General features: G+C 30.7%; 1 pseudogene; it reads right to left on the reverse strand.

Moving 5' to 3' along the window:
- Positions 1 to 11,270: 11,270 nt before the first annotated feature.
- The window catches only part of LOC111297601 (putative disease resistance RPP8-like protein 2), a 32,038-nt pseudogene continuing 26,936 nt past the window's right edge, over positions 11,271 to 16,372 (reverse strand).

Below are 16,372 nucleotides of genomic sequence, written 5' to 3' on the forward strand. Positions count from 1 at the left end.
ATTTGTAGATATGGACTTCCGGAGAGAATTATTTCAGACAATGCCAAGAATCTAAATAGTAAGATGATGCAAGAAATATGTGCTCAATACAAGATCAAGCATCATAACTCGGCACCTTATCGTCCGAAAATGAATGGGGCAATTGAGGCAGCCAATAAGAACATAAAGAGGATTCTGGAGAAGATGACCGAGACTTACAAAGATTGGCATGAGAAGTTGCCATTTGCCTTGCTTGCATATCGAACGTCAGTTCGCACCTCTACTGGGGCAACCCCATTTTCTTTGGTTTATGGGATGGAAGCTGTACTACCAGTGGAAGTAGAGATCCCCTCTTTGAGAGTCTTAAAAGAAGTTGAGTTGGAAGAGGCTGAATGGATTCGAGAACGTTATGAGCAGTTAAATTTCATAGAAGAAAAGAGATTGACTGCGTTGTGCCATGGTCAGCTATATCAAAGAAGAATGATGAGGGCTCATGATAAGAAGATTCGGCCCCGTTGCTTTCGAGAAGGAGAGTTGGTTTTGAAAAGAATTCTCCCAATCCAGCGCGATAGTAGAGGAAAATGGACTCCGAATTGGGAAGGGCCGTATGTGGTGAAACGGGCTTTTTCGGGTGGAGCATTGATACTGACTGAGATGGATGGAAATGATTTACCCCATCCTGTAAATTCTGATGCTGTGAAGAAATACTATGCTTGAAAAAAAAACAAAAATAAATAAAAAATAAAAAAAAATGAAAAAAATGGAAAAAATGAAAAAATGAAAAAATGAAAAAATGGAAAAAAGAAAAAGTGAATGAAAAAGGAGGACTCAAGGCGAAAACCCAAAAAGGGCGGTTTGAGTCATAGGGGGTTTGTCTAAGTTAAAAACCTGAAAAGGCAGCTTAGATAAGGAGGATACAGCATCGAATTTAAAAGTCTGCTGATATGGGGGCCAACAAGTTCGGAAGAGTTCCAAGTTGTTAAATACATCAGAGGGTTGAGTTTTCAGAAAAGACTTTGAGATGTGTTATCATGATTATCTGATTGTTCATTTTGGGCTTTGTCCCCATACCTATCCTTGTAATTCTTTCTTAATCAAAGTTTGCCAACATTTTGCTAATAAGAGACATTCTATTCCATTCTTTGTGTCTTTTTCTTATGACTGTTTCTCAACATTCAGATTCTTTTAATACCCCACCATCGAAGAAATGTGCAAATGCATTCTTACTTTTTGAATTTGAAATAACGATTGATGAATGAATAACAACAGGAAAGATTTTTACATTACATTGAATAAGTCTAAAGTAAAAAGGCAGAATCAAGACGTTCAGCTCCTGATTAGGACATTGAATCTAGGAAGAGATTTCTTACAAGAAGAATGTGAATGGAAGAGACAATTGGGAGCTACACTGGTTCGATCTTAGAAGAGCAGTGCAATTGAATCCTTGAAGAATCAAAGGGCTTGACACCCAAGAAAAAAGAGTTAGAGAAACTTGAGTACCATACATTGAACATGAATTAATTGGTCAACATTTGCATAGCATGCATTGAAATTCATATGCATTTGCACAGCATACACTACTTTCAAGAGAATATAGTGTACAAATTCAGAAGCAGGGGTGTTCCAACATCCCACATGGAGAAGACAAATATGAAGATATTTTGTAAAACTGAAAAAGAGAAAGCTTGTCAGGTAAGTTTCCTAATCCTTGAAATAGGATGTCTTTAGGTATCAGGGTTGATTTATAAGACCTTTGGGCATGATCTCCTGAAATTCCCTCAAACACAACTTTCAACTCCTTTGGACATGATTGTCAAGGAGTATTTACTTTTCCAAAGTCGTGGTACCTCTGTTGAGAGGAGCAATTTACTTTCAAAGTTCCGTTGCCTCTGTTTAGAGGAGCAATTTACTTTCCAAAGTCGTGGTGCCTCTGTTGAGAGGAGCAATTTACTTTTCTAAAGTCGTGGTGCCTCTGTTTAGAGGAGCAATTTACTTTTCCAAAGTCGTGGTGCCTCTGTTTAGAGGAGCAATTTACTTTTCTAAAGTCGTGGTGCCTCTGTTGAGAGGAGCATTTTACTTTTCCAAAGTCGTGGTGCCTCTGTTTAGAGGAGCAATTTAACTTTCCAAAGTCGTGGTGCCTCTGTTGAGAGGAGCAATTTACTTTCAAAGTTCCGTTGCCTCTGTTTAGAGGAGCAATTTACTTTCCAAAGTCGTGGTGCCTCTGTTGAGAGGAGCATTTTACTTTTCCAAAGTCGTGGTGCCTCTGTTTAGAGGAGCAATTTAACTTTCCAAAGTCGTGGTGCCTCTGTTGAGAGGAGCAATTTACTTTCAAAGTTCCGTTGCCTCTGTTTAGAGGAGCAATTTACTTTCCAAAGTCGTGGTGCCTCTGTTGAGAGGAGCAATTTACTTTTCTAAAGTCGTGGTGCCTCTGTTGAGAGGAGCATTTTACTTTTCCAAAGTCGTGGTGCCTCTGTTTAGAGGAGCAATTTATTTTTCAAAGTCGTAGAGCCTCTGTCAAGAGGAGCTAAAAAAAAAAAAAAAAAAAAAAAAAAATGAAAATGTCGAGTCGGGTCTTGACTGGGTGTCTACGTCTTTGCGCAATTTCTGTTTCACAGAAAATACGCAAAGAGGGGCAGCTGTAGACACCCAATCAGATCCGGGCCCGGATCAATTGGGCCTGACCCGGATCAATTGGGCCTGACCCAGATCATTTGGGCCTGGCCCAAATGGGCAAGGCCCAATTGAATTTTTACCCCGTATTTTTTATTTTTATTATTTATTATTATTATGTATTAATATATGTATATATATATATATTCCTTTTTTTTTCATTAGAATAGATTTATATGTATATAGTTATATATTTATTATTATTATATTATTATTCTTATCTCTTTTTTTTTAAATTATCTGTTCTGATTTTTTCTGATTTTCAGATATTATTTGAAAATTTTTTATCTTTTGATTTATCTTTCCAATTATCTAGATTTTTTTTAAATTTTATTTTAATTTTTATTTTGGAGGGCTAGGATTCAAAGTTGAAGACTCCCACTCTGGAGGGGAATTCAATCAGAAGAGTCCAATTGGATTCAAAGACTGAATTCCCGTCCAAAGAGGAATTGGGATTGATCAGAAACTCCTGATCAATCCCTATAAAAGGGACCCCCCTAGAACAGTCAAGAACACAGAGAAAACAGAAGCAAAAGCTACTGATTGAGAGAATAGGGGTGTTTAGAGAGCTAAGGAAAAGTTTAGGAGTGTTCTGGCAGTGAGAAAAATTTTTTAGAAAAATTTGGCGAAAAAATTTTCTGGAAATTTCTGGGAAATTTCCAGATTCCGACGAAAATTCCGGCGACTTTTGAATTTTCCGGCGACAATTTCGGCGAACTTTGAAGTTTTCGGCGACAGACCCAGTTTCCGGCGGAGAATCCCAGAAACCGGCGACCATCCGGCCAACTTTCGGCCAATTTCCGACGAAATTCCCAGATTCCGGTGAATTTTCCAGAATCCGGCACCGGCGTTCTTCAAATTCTAGAGAGAAGGCAGAGAAGAAGGGAAGAAGAGAGAGAGAGGGGAGGAACGGTCTGCTGAAAAACGGAGGAAGGTGCCTTTTATACCCTCCCAAAACGACGTCGTTTTGGCTTTAAGTTAATAAGAGGATCCGCGCGTTTTGCCGAACCCGACCCGACCCGAAGCGTCGACCCGCTTTCTGACCTGCGCGTTTCAGCCCCTCCGAGCCGAGCCGCACCAAGCCGAGCCGCGATCCGAGCCGCTCCAGGTTTTTTTTTTTTTTTTTGAATTTTTTTGAATTTTTTTTATTTGACTTTGATTTTGATCTTGATTTTTTTTTCTTTATTCTTTAATTAATCCGACGACGGAGCCTCTACAAGTAAAAACAGTAGTTTTTCTTGCATACTCCTGAGGTGAGGGAATTTTCTCAATTTTCTGCTAAAAGTATTAGAGTCAATTGAGAATAATTTCCGATAATTAATTACTTGGCTGATTTTGATTTTTTTTTCTTTAATTAATCCGACGACGGAGCCTCTGCAAGTGAAACAGTAGTTTTTCTTGCATACTCCTGAGGTGAGGGAATTTTCTCAATTTTCTGCTAAAAGTATTAGAGTCAATTGAGAATAATTTTCAACAACTAACTACTTGGTAAAATTTTAAGGCTTTTGGATAACACAAATTCAAGCTGGTACCATCTTTTGATGGGCGTTGTGAGGGTGCTATAACCTTCCTCACACGTAACCGAACTCCCGAACTCTGTTCTGGTTAAGCAGACTCGAACCTATTCTTTTAGGGACCCTTAAGCTTAGGTGTTCCCTAAAAGGGCAGATTCCTTAGGTGGCCAATCACACCTGGATAAAAAAAGATTGGTGGCGACTCCCTAAAGTCAATGTCTGGCGATAGATCCCCGGATCTAGACGTTACGACACTGTCTTTTAAATTATTTCATTGCAACACACCTACCACATCATAATTGGACGAAATGGGAATAAGAATACATGTCATTGTCTCGTTCAAAATTAAATTCCAATGTTTTGTTGTTGAAAAAGAAATTTGAATTTAATTCTTAAAATAAAAACAAATATATTTAATATTTGTGTAGGTGCTTGTTCGTCATAGGCTAGGGCATTGCTGTCATTTGGTTTTCAAAGCTTTTCCTTGTAATTTCCGTCACATTTTTAAATTAGCATGGGATAGGGATGTAAATAATATATTATTATTTAGTAAATTATTCGAATTTCACTTAAATAAAATTTAAATGTGATTCAGTTATTATCGAGTCGAGTGAATTTGAGTAACTTGATTTATCGATCAAGTTAAGTTTGAATATTCTTATACTTAACTCAAATAGCTCACGAGCCTAATCAAAATTTTATATTTTAATATATTTTAATTATTTTAGTTAATAAAAAATCTCAAGTTTGAATACATATAATTTAATTTTTATCGAATATAAAATTGAGCTTATTTTTTATATTAATTGAGTCTAATCGAACAAAATCAAGTAGCTTAATTTTTATCTCGAATAGAATTCAAGTTAAAAAAATAAAACTCAACTGAATTCAAATCGAATTTCGAATCTTGAATTTGAAATTTAACTTAAATTTAAAATTAATATTATACTAATTCAAACTCTATTAATTACATTTTTAACGTAAAAAACTCCCACTAAAAAAAAATTCTATAATACACGACCTACTTTGAAACTGTAATAAATTTGTTTTCTTTTGTTTGTTAGATCAATCTGGAAATTTAAAAGAAATTGATATGAAACATTGTCAGAGTTCAACAACGGATAAATCTGTCCATAAGGTTTTTATTTGAAGCAATATATCGGGTGCCTAATCCTAAATATTTAACAATGAACACCATGATAATTTTTAAATAGACGTAGTTAGAAAGGAAAATTATCGAAGACCCCAAAGTCATTGGTTTCATTAAAAAAAAAAAGTCATTGATAAAGACGAAAAAAAAATAAGGCAGTAAAACTATTTGATTATATTATCATTATATAAAATTTATATATTATTTATTAATTAAAAGATATTAATTTATTATTGAATTTTTTTAAAAAAATAAATTTTATATATTTATCTTTGGAATTAATAAAAATTCTTATTTGATCATTAATTAAATAATATCATTTAATTCATTAATAATATATAAAATTTGCATATTAATAATGTATTAAATATAAACTCAATTAATAATTGTACTATATGATATAAAATTTAAAATTTTTTAAATAACATGTATTTTAATTTTTATCTAAACCTAATTTCATTTTCTCAAATAATTTCAACAAATATCAAATTTTGGTTGACAAATAAAAAAAATTAACATTTAGATTAATCCTTACAGATAAATCTTTAATTTTTTCAGTATTTAATCATGAACTTATATAATTAAATCTCGGTTTCTCCATCTTTTTCAATTGTCTTTGGATTTTTTTTTTTTTTTACAATTTGCAACACAAATTAAGCATAAATCAAAAGCTTCAATAACACAAAACAATGTGGAATATGTCCTGCCTTTGAATATCATAGACAAATTGCCTCTTTTTTTTTATTTTGTTCTCTCAATAAGCAAATAATTTAAAAGAGTAAACTACATTTATGTTTTGTTATGCAACCAACAAATATTTAATCATGTAAAAGACTACAAAATTAATAAGAAATATTTGCAGCCTAGCTATAACCCTCTTGCATTTTCCGTTAAACATGGTCACTGACCAAAATTAAAGAAAAAAAGCATTTTAAATTTGAATAGTAGTTAACAGGCTGCCTAATATTGATATTTCAATTCCATAGAGAAGTTGTCTTGTCTTTTCTTGTTTTATTTGCATTGGACATGATTAACAGCAAACAATATATAGAAAAGAAAAAAGAAAAAAATATTTTAATGTTGAATAGTTAACATGCGAACTAATAAAGTAATTTCCAAGTAATTTAGTGACAATAAAAAGTTGACCAAACAAATTAAGTTTTTTTTTTTTTTAATTCTTAATTTACTCTTAAACTCTCATATTCTATTACTTATTTGACTGTAAAAACATTATGCACGTAAGTTTTCTCGAATCCACAATCTTCAAATACAAACTCCAATGACATGTCAATTGATTATAGGGATAATAAGTTTTATTAATCAAACGGATCGATAAAAAATTATAAGAAATTTGTCGGAAGCTGAAAATAAACATCTTCTAAGATCAATAGAAGGGTAAATTATTAGATTGAAAAAAAAAATTAAAAGATTTCACCCAATTTATCTTCCTTTTAAGTACCACCTTATTATTGGTCCCAAGCCATGTTGTTTAGTAGTGAAGATAAACAGTCAAAAAATTAATGTTAAAATAATAAAAAAAACCCATGAACTTTACTTCTACATTTTATTATATCTAAAAAAATATTTAATATTTATTTTGCATTTAAATAAATCCTTAAATTTTAATTTATCTCAATAAGTGTTTAATCTTTAATTTATACTTAAATAAGTCTTTAATATAAATTAATTTTTTGTTTGAAATAAAGATTTATTTCGATACAAATTAAAAAATAAAAGTTTATTTGAGTACAATAAAAATACAAAGATTTATTTAAAATTGTATTTAAATTCAAGAATTTCTTCTAATATTTTAGCCTAATTAAAATTTATAATCCAACTAATAATTTCAAAATTGTAGATGTTTTTTCAAATTAAAATCTATGGCCTAAAGGAAAGTTGTTTTTTTAATCTTAGACTTTTTTATAAAAAACGGGACAATTATTAAAATTTTTTATTATATTACTCTATTTTAAGAAGGTCTGATCATCGATTCATATATTTTTCATAGATGTAGGAAGAACTTTCCTGAATATTGACATTTAATTTCAAAAGTATCTAATTAATATTTTATAATAATAACTAGATTTTTTTCCCCATACTTTACAGATTAGTAATATTAAATTAATATTTAATATTTAAATAAAATTATTATAATATTATTAAATATTAAAATATTCTTCAATTAATATTTAATAATAAAAATAGCATCATAATATTAATATTTAATAAGAAAATATTATTAAAATCTTATAAAAATAGTATTAAATATTAAAGTATTAATAAAATACTATTTCATGACCAATAATATTAAAATATTAAAAATAATATTAAAATATTACTCAATTAATTTTTAAAATTAAAATAGTATTGAAATGTTATCAAATAACATGAAAATAATATTAAACTAATATTTATTATTCAAGTAATATTAAAATAATATGAAACTATCACCATAAACTATTATTTAGCTTTGGGCTGAAAAGCAGAAGAAGAAAGAGTCTTTATTCTTTACTTTCATTTCCCCTAACTCTGTCCTGCAATGTCAATTGAATACGAGAAAATGAAGCATATGTAATTATATCATCACTGTCTTTAGTCTTCTGCTGTAAGTGGCTTAACCCAACCCTGCAAATTTATTAGTAGCAAAGGACAATTATTGAATTTTTTTTGCTGCATTACTCTATTTTACAAAGATCCAATTTCAATTAACATATTTAAAAATAATAAAATAATTTATATTTAATAGGTAATTTGACAGATGTGATTTTTTTAAAAAAACAGAATCTAAATTACTTTTCTTTCTCTAAGGACTAGAACGTGATCTACCTGAATCTGCGCAGTATTTTTAATTTCTATGTATTAACTGGATGTATTTCTCCTTTGTCAAAAGTTGTGAACCTTTTTATAATAGTAGCAAAGGACAATTAGTGAATATTTTATAATGTAATACTCTGTTTTAATTAAGAAGTTCTAATCGTGCTAATTGATATTTAAATCAATTAATATGTTGCTAGTATTCCAAAATTGCGGGTTCCAATAAGATCACGCTGTTAATGTCTATTGTAATTGGAGTCATATAATGTAATTAAAAAAAAAGTCCAATTATCTGTTTATGCAGGTAATTGGAGTTTCGATGAACCGATGCTAGCAAGCAAAATTGCTTCAGCATTTCTATGTTACTCCTATCTACTTTTACAATTTGTGACTCCGCAATAAAATCAAAATAAAAATATTTTATATAATTGAAAATTACAAAGTGAAATTAAAATATTCCTTTTTCAATATTTAATTAATCTTGAATTTACATACACAGTAAAAGACAAAATGATTTAAAGTAAAATTAGCTAACGCATTACTTCCGCAACCTACTGCTCCCCTCTGAGTTGGTCTTTACAACTTTTGTCAAAATTCCAAGCAAAACTTCTCTTGCCAAGCAATGCGTAATTGACTCACCCAAGCTGCGTAAGTGGTTCCATAATGTAAGCAAAATCGAAAATTTTGATCTGATGAGCTGTTTAAGCAGCTTTCTTTCCTACACAAACAGACGCTACAAAAAAATTAGATGAACTGTCTTTTGGATTACTTGATTGCAACACACCTATTACATAATAATTGGATGAAATGGGAAACAGAATACATGTAATTGTCTCTTTCAAAATGAATTGCAATGTTTTCTTTTTGAAATAAAAAAATTGAATCTAAATCTTTAAATAAAAAATACCATATTTAATGGTATTAAACATCGGTACTTATTTAACAAAGGCTAGGATTTTATGGTAATTTGGTTTTTAAAGTTAAGCTCTTTTCCTTGTACCTTCTTTTTCCACATTTTTCAAATAGTGTGGGAAATTTCCACTTCCTTTCCTTTAAAAATCAATCAATAATATATGACCGACATTGAAGTTAACATGAATTTGTCATCTTTTGTTTGTCAAACCGATTAATAAGAAATTAGAGGAAATTTGGAGGAAATTAGTATGAAACATCTTCAGAGTTCAACTTGGGTTAAATTATGAGATTGAAAAAAAAATTAAAGCAATGCCAGATATTGATGTTTAATTTTAAGAGGGCAGAAATAATATTTTATAATAATAAAATTGTTTTTATTGTTATTTTTTCTTTAGACAGAAATTCCAGCGCTAATTGTTCATAAAATTCCAGCGCTAATTGCTCATAAAATTCCAGCAATCAATTTATCAGACATCGCATTGCCCCTTCTTGCATATGCCACTCTTCTAACTCTTATGATTTAATTTCAAAAGAATCAAGTTGGGGAAACCTATTGGCAGAGCAATATTGGGCATAGATAGAAATGCTAACGGAGTGCATATCCATAATTTTTTAAATATTCATATTTAAATTTGTTTAATATTTATAATTTATAATTTTTTAAATATTTATTTAAATTTAATATCATTATCTAAATCTGAATCCATTTAATAAGTACTATCCATTTAAATGTTTGAATCTATTAAAATATCCGTTTATTTAAATTTTTTGTCAAAATATAGAATACAATAAAATTTAATTTAATATTTAAGTTCATTCTTAATTAATAATAAATTATTTTTTAAGATCCAAAACTTTCTATAAGTATAAAATTTTATATATTTTAATATACAAATAGATAATAGATTCGGATACCAGTTTTCATTATCATTTATGAAAACTTAAACGGATTCAGATATTGGATATTCAGATAGTACTATCTTTATTCATTCTAAATCTACTAGAATAGTAAACATTTTATCTTAATTTATTAATTGTCCATTTATAACTATTCAAACCCAATATAAATGGATCAAATAATGATAATTATCTATTTATAATTATACGAATTTGATATAAATAAATCAAATAATAATAAATATCTATTTATTTATTATCTATTATCATTAGTGGGTATAAAAATGTAATTTTGATGATTTACATTTGAAATGGTCGACTGACTTTATTAAATGTAAATAAAAGAATAGTTGACTGTCAACCTGACAGAGCTATTTCAACCAAATAAGTTTCTCTTTACTCGTATGTTAATACTCTTTTTTTTTTTTTAGGAAATATGCTGGTCAATTTTTTTTATTTTTATGCTAATAAATTAAATGATAGGAAACATATATATTATTTCTAATTTAGAACAACTATTTGAATGGAATACTATTATTCAATCATTAAAAAGAAAATCAATTTCAATAAATAGATGTAGTTCGCTTAAAAATTTTACTTGCAATCTATGAGATATATATTTTTACACGATATGCATTTATAATATTGAATTTTTTTTTTTTTTGTGAAATGTATTTATAATATTAGACATTCAAGTGTTTTAGTTTCTCATTGATGATAAAATGGTTTAGGAAGGACCTTGAATGTGGTAAGTTTGAGTGGTTTTCTCCTGTTTGAGAAGGCAAAATTATTCAAATACATGTTTGTTGCATGTTTATTAAGGTATAATTAAAAAAATTTATGAATAATTAAATAATTATTAAATAAATTCGTATCAATTATAGTATTTCGATTCTTAACTATTTCTAATCCAAATTTTTTTTTAAATGCAGAAAACTTGGGTAAGAAAATGAAATAGACTTAACAAAAAAAAATGATAAAATACCACAAAATATGAAATAATCTCCCTCTAATAAAAATAAATAGATTATTAAAAATTAAAAAAAAAAACTATTTTCCTTGGTAGATTAGTTTTAATGATGTGCTTTGCTATAAATAATTGGTTAAATAGATGAAATAAAATGTAAAACGAGTCTCCTACATCAACACAAGTATAATAATAATAATAATAATAATAATAATAATAAAATTGAACCCTGTTTTGGATTTACAGCATCAACACATACTAATCTCAAAAAAATCATTCATAATTTGATGCAAAGTCTATCAAATTAAGTAAAACAAACGAAATGGAAAATCAGACAGAAAGTGGTCCCACTTGCATTCCTTGCTCATATTGCTAAGAATGCATTTGGTGACCTCTTCATCCAATTTAATTTCATTTCTTGGATAATAGTAATATATTTCAATCCTTCTGAAATCATCCTAACTTTTGAAGGATCGATTAATCGTGAACTCCAAAGATGTGGCATTGCACCTTCTCTTATCTCCCACTCTTCTAATTTTGGTAATGATACAATCACAAGAGAATCAAGTTGAAGAAACCCATTGGTAAAGCAAATCATTTTAGTCCCATATATGCATTGAACGATAGGTAGAGAATTCTCAAATGAGGCAGCTTTTCCAATACAGCCATTTGTCGTAACGGTTTTGAGACCGCCAGACGTAAAAATGAGGTTTTAAAATCGGAGAAAATAAATAAAAAGAGGAGTCGCCACCAATCTTTGTTAGGGTGTGATTGGCCACCCAAAAGTTTATCTTTTTAATAAAACTATAAAAACAAGTTTAAAGTTTATCAAAAAGATAAATTTCGGTCTGCGAAAAATCAGGTTGGGTCTGGGAGTCGATTACGCTGGGGGAAGGATTAGCACCCCCACAACGCCCATAAATTGGTACCATTTAATTATGCACTATTTTCGACGTTGGATAAAAATAGTTTTAATTTGAAATTTAACATTAATTCCCTTCATTAAAAAAATATTTTTGCTAAAATTTTTATTTAGGAATATTGAGAAAATCTTTAAGTTAAAGAATTATCTTGAAATTCTCCAACATCTAGGCAGAATTTGAAATAACTCTTTTCGCTTAAGATTTAACACAACAATTCTTAAAATGAAATAACACTCTTTATAGAAAATAATTGTTAGTAACTCTCCAACATCTAGGCAGAGCACCAAGAATTATTTCTTTCGGAATGTTATTCTTATTTTATTTTATAACATCACAAAAAAAATTTAGTATTATTTTTTTATTGTAAAATATTTTATCATTAAGTAGTAAATAAAAAATTAAAGACAGAATAGTACAAATAAATGCTGATAATAACGTGCTAACGTATGTATGCCAATAAATGTTATGTAACATGAAATGCAATTTAAGAGTTGGATTCTTAAGTATAATGAGACCACCTCGACTCTCCAACATCTAGGCAGAGCTTAGGTGCGACTGTTTACATTTAAGATCCCAATTTTATTATACTTTCTATTTTTTAATTTTATTATTAATAAATTTAGAACACAGTGTGAAAAACTTAATGAAATAGAGTTTCCTAAATACCCCATCATTTAGGCAGTATTCGGGAACAAACCATCTCATGTGAAACTTCCACAAGTGTTCTTAAAGTTTTGAAATAAAATTAAGGGTAAAATTTTAGGATTTAAGTTTAGGGTTTGAGGTTTAATTAAAACATGAACATCTCTAAAAATCTCCATCATCTAGGCAGACTTTCAGAGCAAGTTCAAAATTTTTATAATTTTGGAAAACTAGTTAAAATTTTCTTATATACATTTTTTATGAAAATTTAAATAATAATTCCCCAACATCTAGGCGAAATTATTTGTTTGAAGATGTATTTTTTTTATTCCCTCCAACATCTAGGTAAGGAAAATAAAAGCTTATTTCATTATTATTACTATTTAAACATTTTTAAAATATATTATTTTTTCTTTTATATTGTTTTCATTTTTATTATTATTAATAACAATTAAATATTTATCATAATAAATTTAAACATTTATGCATAAAAAATACTTAAAATAACAAAGATAATATTATATAAAAAGAATAGAAAATTAAAAAAAAAAAAAAAATTTTACCTGAACCGGACCGGTCAACGGTCCGGTCAACGACGGTTCGACGGTTCGGTTCGGTCTGGGAGCGGTCTGGTTGGTTCAGCGGTTCAGGCCGGTCCAGAGAGCGGTTCGGTTCGGTCTGGTCAAACCAGTTCAGAGCCGTTGAGAAGTTGGGTTAGCGGGTCAGTTGCGCGGACCTCGGGTCGGGTTCGAATCAACGCGCGAATCCTCCTTGGTTTAAACGATGTCGTTTTGGGACGTTTATTGAAACGACGTCGTTTTGGCTATTGACTGTTTATATAAAAGTTAAAAAATTTTCTTTCCTTCATTCCTTTCACTCTTCAAAAAAAAAAAACCTTCTTTTCTCTCTCGTTTTTTTTTCTCTACCAAACGCAGATGGCCGGCCGGCCGTTCCTCCGCCGCTGCCGCCGTCGTTCGTCGGTCACCGGCCGCCGTTGACGGTGGTCGAAAAATTCCCAAAAATACCAAAACGTTCCCCTCGACCTCCTGAGTTCAGATCTGAGGTCCCTTTCACCAAAAAGCGTCCCCACTTCCCTAGATCTGCTAGTGAAGTTTCGGTCGATCCCTTTTTCTTTTGTATTCTGGCTTTTTTTTTTTTTTGAACTGACTTTGATTTTTCTTTGTGCAGGGGGCTCTCGGCGCTGGGTTCCTCCTTGCGGGGAGGACTGTTTGATTTTTTTTTGTGATTTTCTTTCCTTTTTTTTGACAGAATCTCCCTCTCTTTTTTTTTTTCAACGTCTTCGCTAGGAGCTCTATTTATAGAGCTCCAGCCATACGTGTTCGGAAGGAAAGGCATGGGGCTCGATCACGGGATGTAAACACGAGCCCCGTGCCTCTTTTATTCAATTTTGTTTTATTTGACGTTTGTCAACTGAAGAAGTAATTAAGTGTGAAGGGTAGGGTCTGATGGCAGTGGTGCCGGGGACGGCACCACTGCCACCCTTAATTTTTTTGTCTTCTATTTTTTTTGGGTATTTTTCATTTTTTTTGTTTTTTGTATTTTGTATTATTTTTGGTATTTTTTTTATTTCGTATTTTGTAATATTATTTTATTTTATTTTATTTTATTCTGGGACAAAAATTGATGTCTACAGCTGCCCCTCTTTGCACATTACTGATAATCAGTAATAGAGCAAAGACAAAGACAACAATTTTGTCCAGAATCCAAACAGATTTTTTTTTGTTTTGGTTCTTTTTTTTTTTTTAGCTCAAGTCAAGTGATAAAGAAAATGACATTGTGTGTTGACAAACAAAGAATCGATTAAGGCAACACCAAAAGTCGAATAATAAAGAAAGTGATCGGAACGACACTACGAGTCAAGAAATAACAAGATCAGAATTGAACTTGGATTGAATCACAAGTCAAAAATGAGGAGACTGGGATTAAACCACGAGTCAGAAGATAACAACAACAATCGAGATTAAATTATGATTTTAAATTAAAGAGATCGGGATTGAACCGCGAATCGGAGAATAAGAATATCAGGATTAAACCACGAATCAAATATTAACGATGACTGGGACTGAACCGCAAGTCAAGGGAATTAATGAAATGGTCGAGATTAAACCACGAGCCAAAGATTAAAGATGACTGAGATTGAGCCGCAAGTCAGAGAATTAATGAAATGACCGGGATTAAACCATGAGTCAAAGATTAAAGATGACTGGGATTGAACCGCAAGTCAGAAAATTAATGAAATGATCGGGATTAAACCGCGAGTCAAAGATTAAAGACAATTGGGATTGAACCGCAAGTCAAAAAATGAAATGATCGGGATTAAACCGCGAGTCAAAGATTAAAGATGACTGGGATTAAATCGTAAGTCAGAGAATTAATGAAATGACTGGGATTAAACTGCGAGTCAAAGATTAAAGATGACTAGGATTGAGCCGCAAGTCAGAGAAATAATGACCGAGATTAAACCACGAGTCAAAGATTAAAAATGACTGGGATTGAACCACAAGTCAGAGAAATAATGAAATGATCGGGATTAAACCGCGAGTCAAAGATTAAAGATGACTATGAAATGATCGGGATTAAACCGCGAGTCAAAGATTAAAGATGACTGGGATTGAACCGCAAGTCAGAGAAATAATGAAATGATCGGGATTAAACCGCGAGTCAAAGATTAAAGATGACTGGGATTGAACCGCAAGTCAAAAATGATGAAATGATCGGGATTAAACTGCGAGTCAGAGATTAAAGACAATTGGGATTGAACCGTAAGTCAAAAAATGAAATGATCGGGATTAAACCGTGAGTCAAAGATTAAAGATGACTGGGATTGAACCGCAAGTCAAGAAATTAAATGATCGGGATTAAACCGCGAGTCAAATATTAAAGATGACTGGGATTGAACCGCAAGTCAAGAAATTAATGAAATGATCGGGATTAAATCGCGAGTCAAATATTAAAGATGACTGGGATTGAACCGCAAGTCAGAGAATGAAATGATCGAGATTAAACCATGAGTCAATGATTAAAGATGATTGAGATTGAACCGCAAGTCAAGAAATTAATGAAATGATCAGGATTAGACCACGAGTCAAAGATTAAAGATGACTGGGATTGAACCGTAAGTCAAGAAATTAATGAAATGATCGAGATTAAATCGTGAGTCAAAGATTAAAGATGACTGGGATTGAACCGCAAGTCAAAAAACTATATAAGACTGAGCTGTGAGTTGAGGAATAGGAGATTAGGTACTTCATAGACCAACAGTTTCGATTTTAAAAATTGTGCTAACATACCATCTTCAAGGCCATTATCTTTGTTTCGAGAAAGAAAAATGCTGATTCTTCCTGATATCTCATAAAGAAACCCTCTATGCAACTTATCGAGAGGCATGTAATACGTGCAATGATTGTGATGAATGAAAAGACAAAAATGTCATTAACAAATTATATCATGCATTTCATCCAAGTTAATTCAACTTTTGGTTCAATTCTTTCAAACTTTAAAAGTCGCTTCCCGTAATCTCGTCCTTTTGACTCTTTCAATTTTTGACCAGAAATCTCTGTCTCATGACGGACCCATCTAGCTTTTAATTGCTCTAAAATCTCTTTTTTTTTTTTGTAATCAATCGATTTCCTTTCATTCTCTTTTTTTTTTGCCCCCATATTACTATTTTTTTTTGTCATCCTTATATTGCATTCTCTTTTCGAGCGATGCGTTGGTCTATTATGAACTTTATCAATCAATATCTTAATTTTTAATGACAAATGCAATGATTTCAGGTTCAAAGTTGGGTGTGCAATATGATCAGTAATAGGATATTTCAAGTTTAGAAAGATAAGCTTTTCGAGACATAAAGAGCAGTTGATTCAAAAGTATTTCAAAA

This window comes from Durio zibethinus, chromosome 12 (assembly GCF_047325235.1).
Source record: "Durio zibethinus cultivar Kanyao isolate XHJ-2024 chromosome 12, ASM4732523v1, whole genome shotgun sequence".
NCBI classification, from domain to species: Eukaryota; Viridiplantae; Streptophyta; class Magnoliopsida; order Malvales; family Malvaceae; genus Durio; species Durio zibethinus.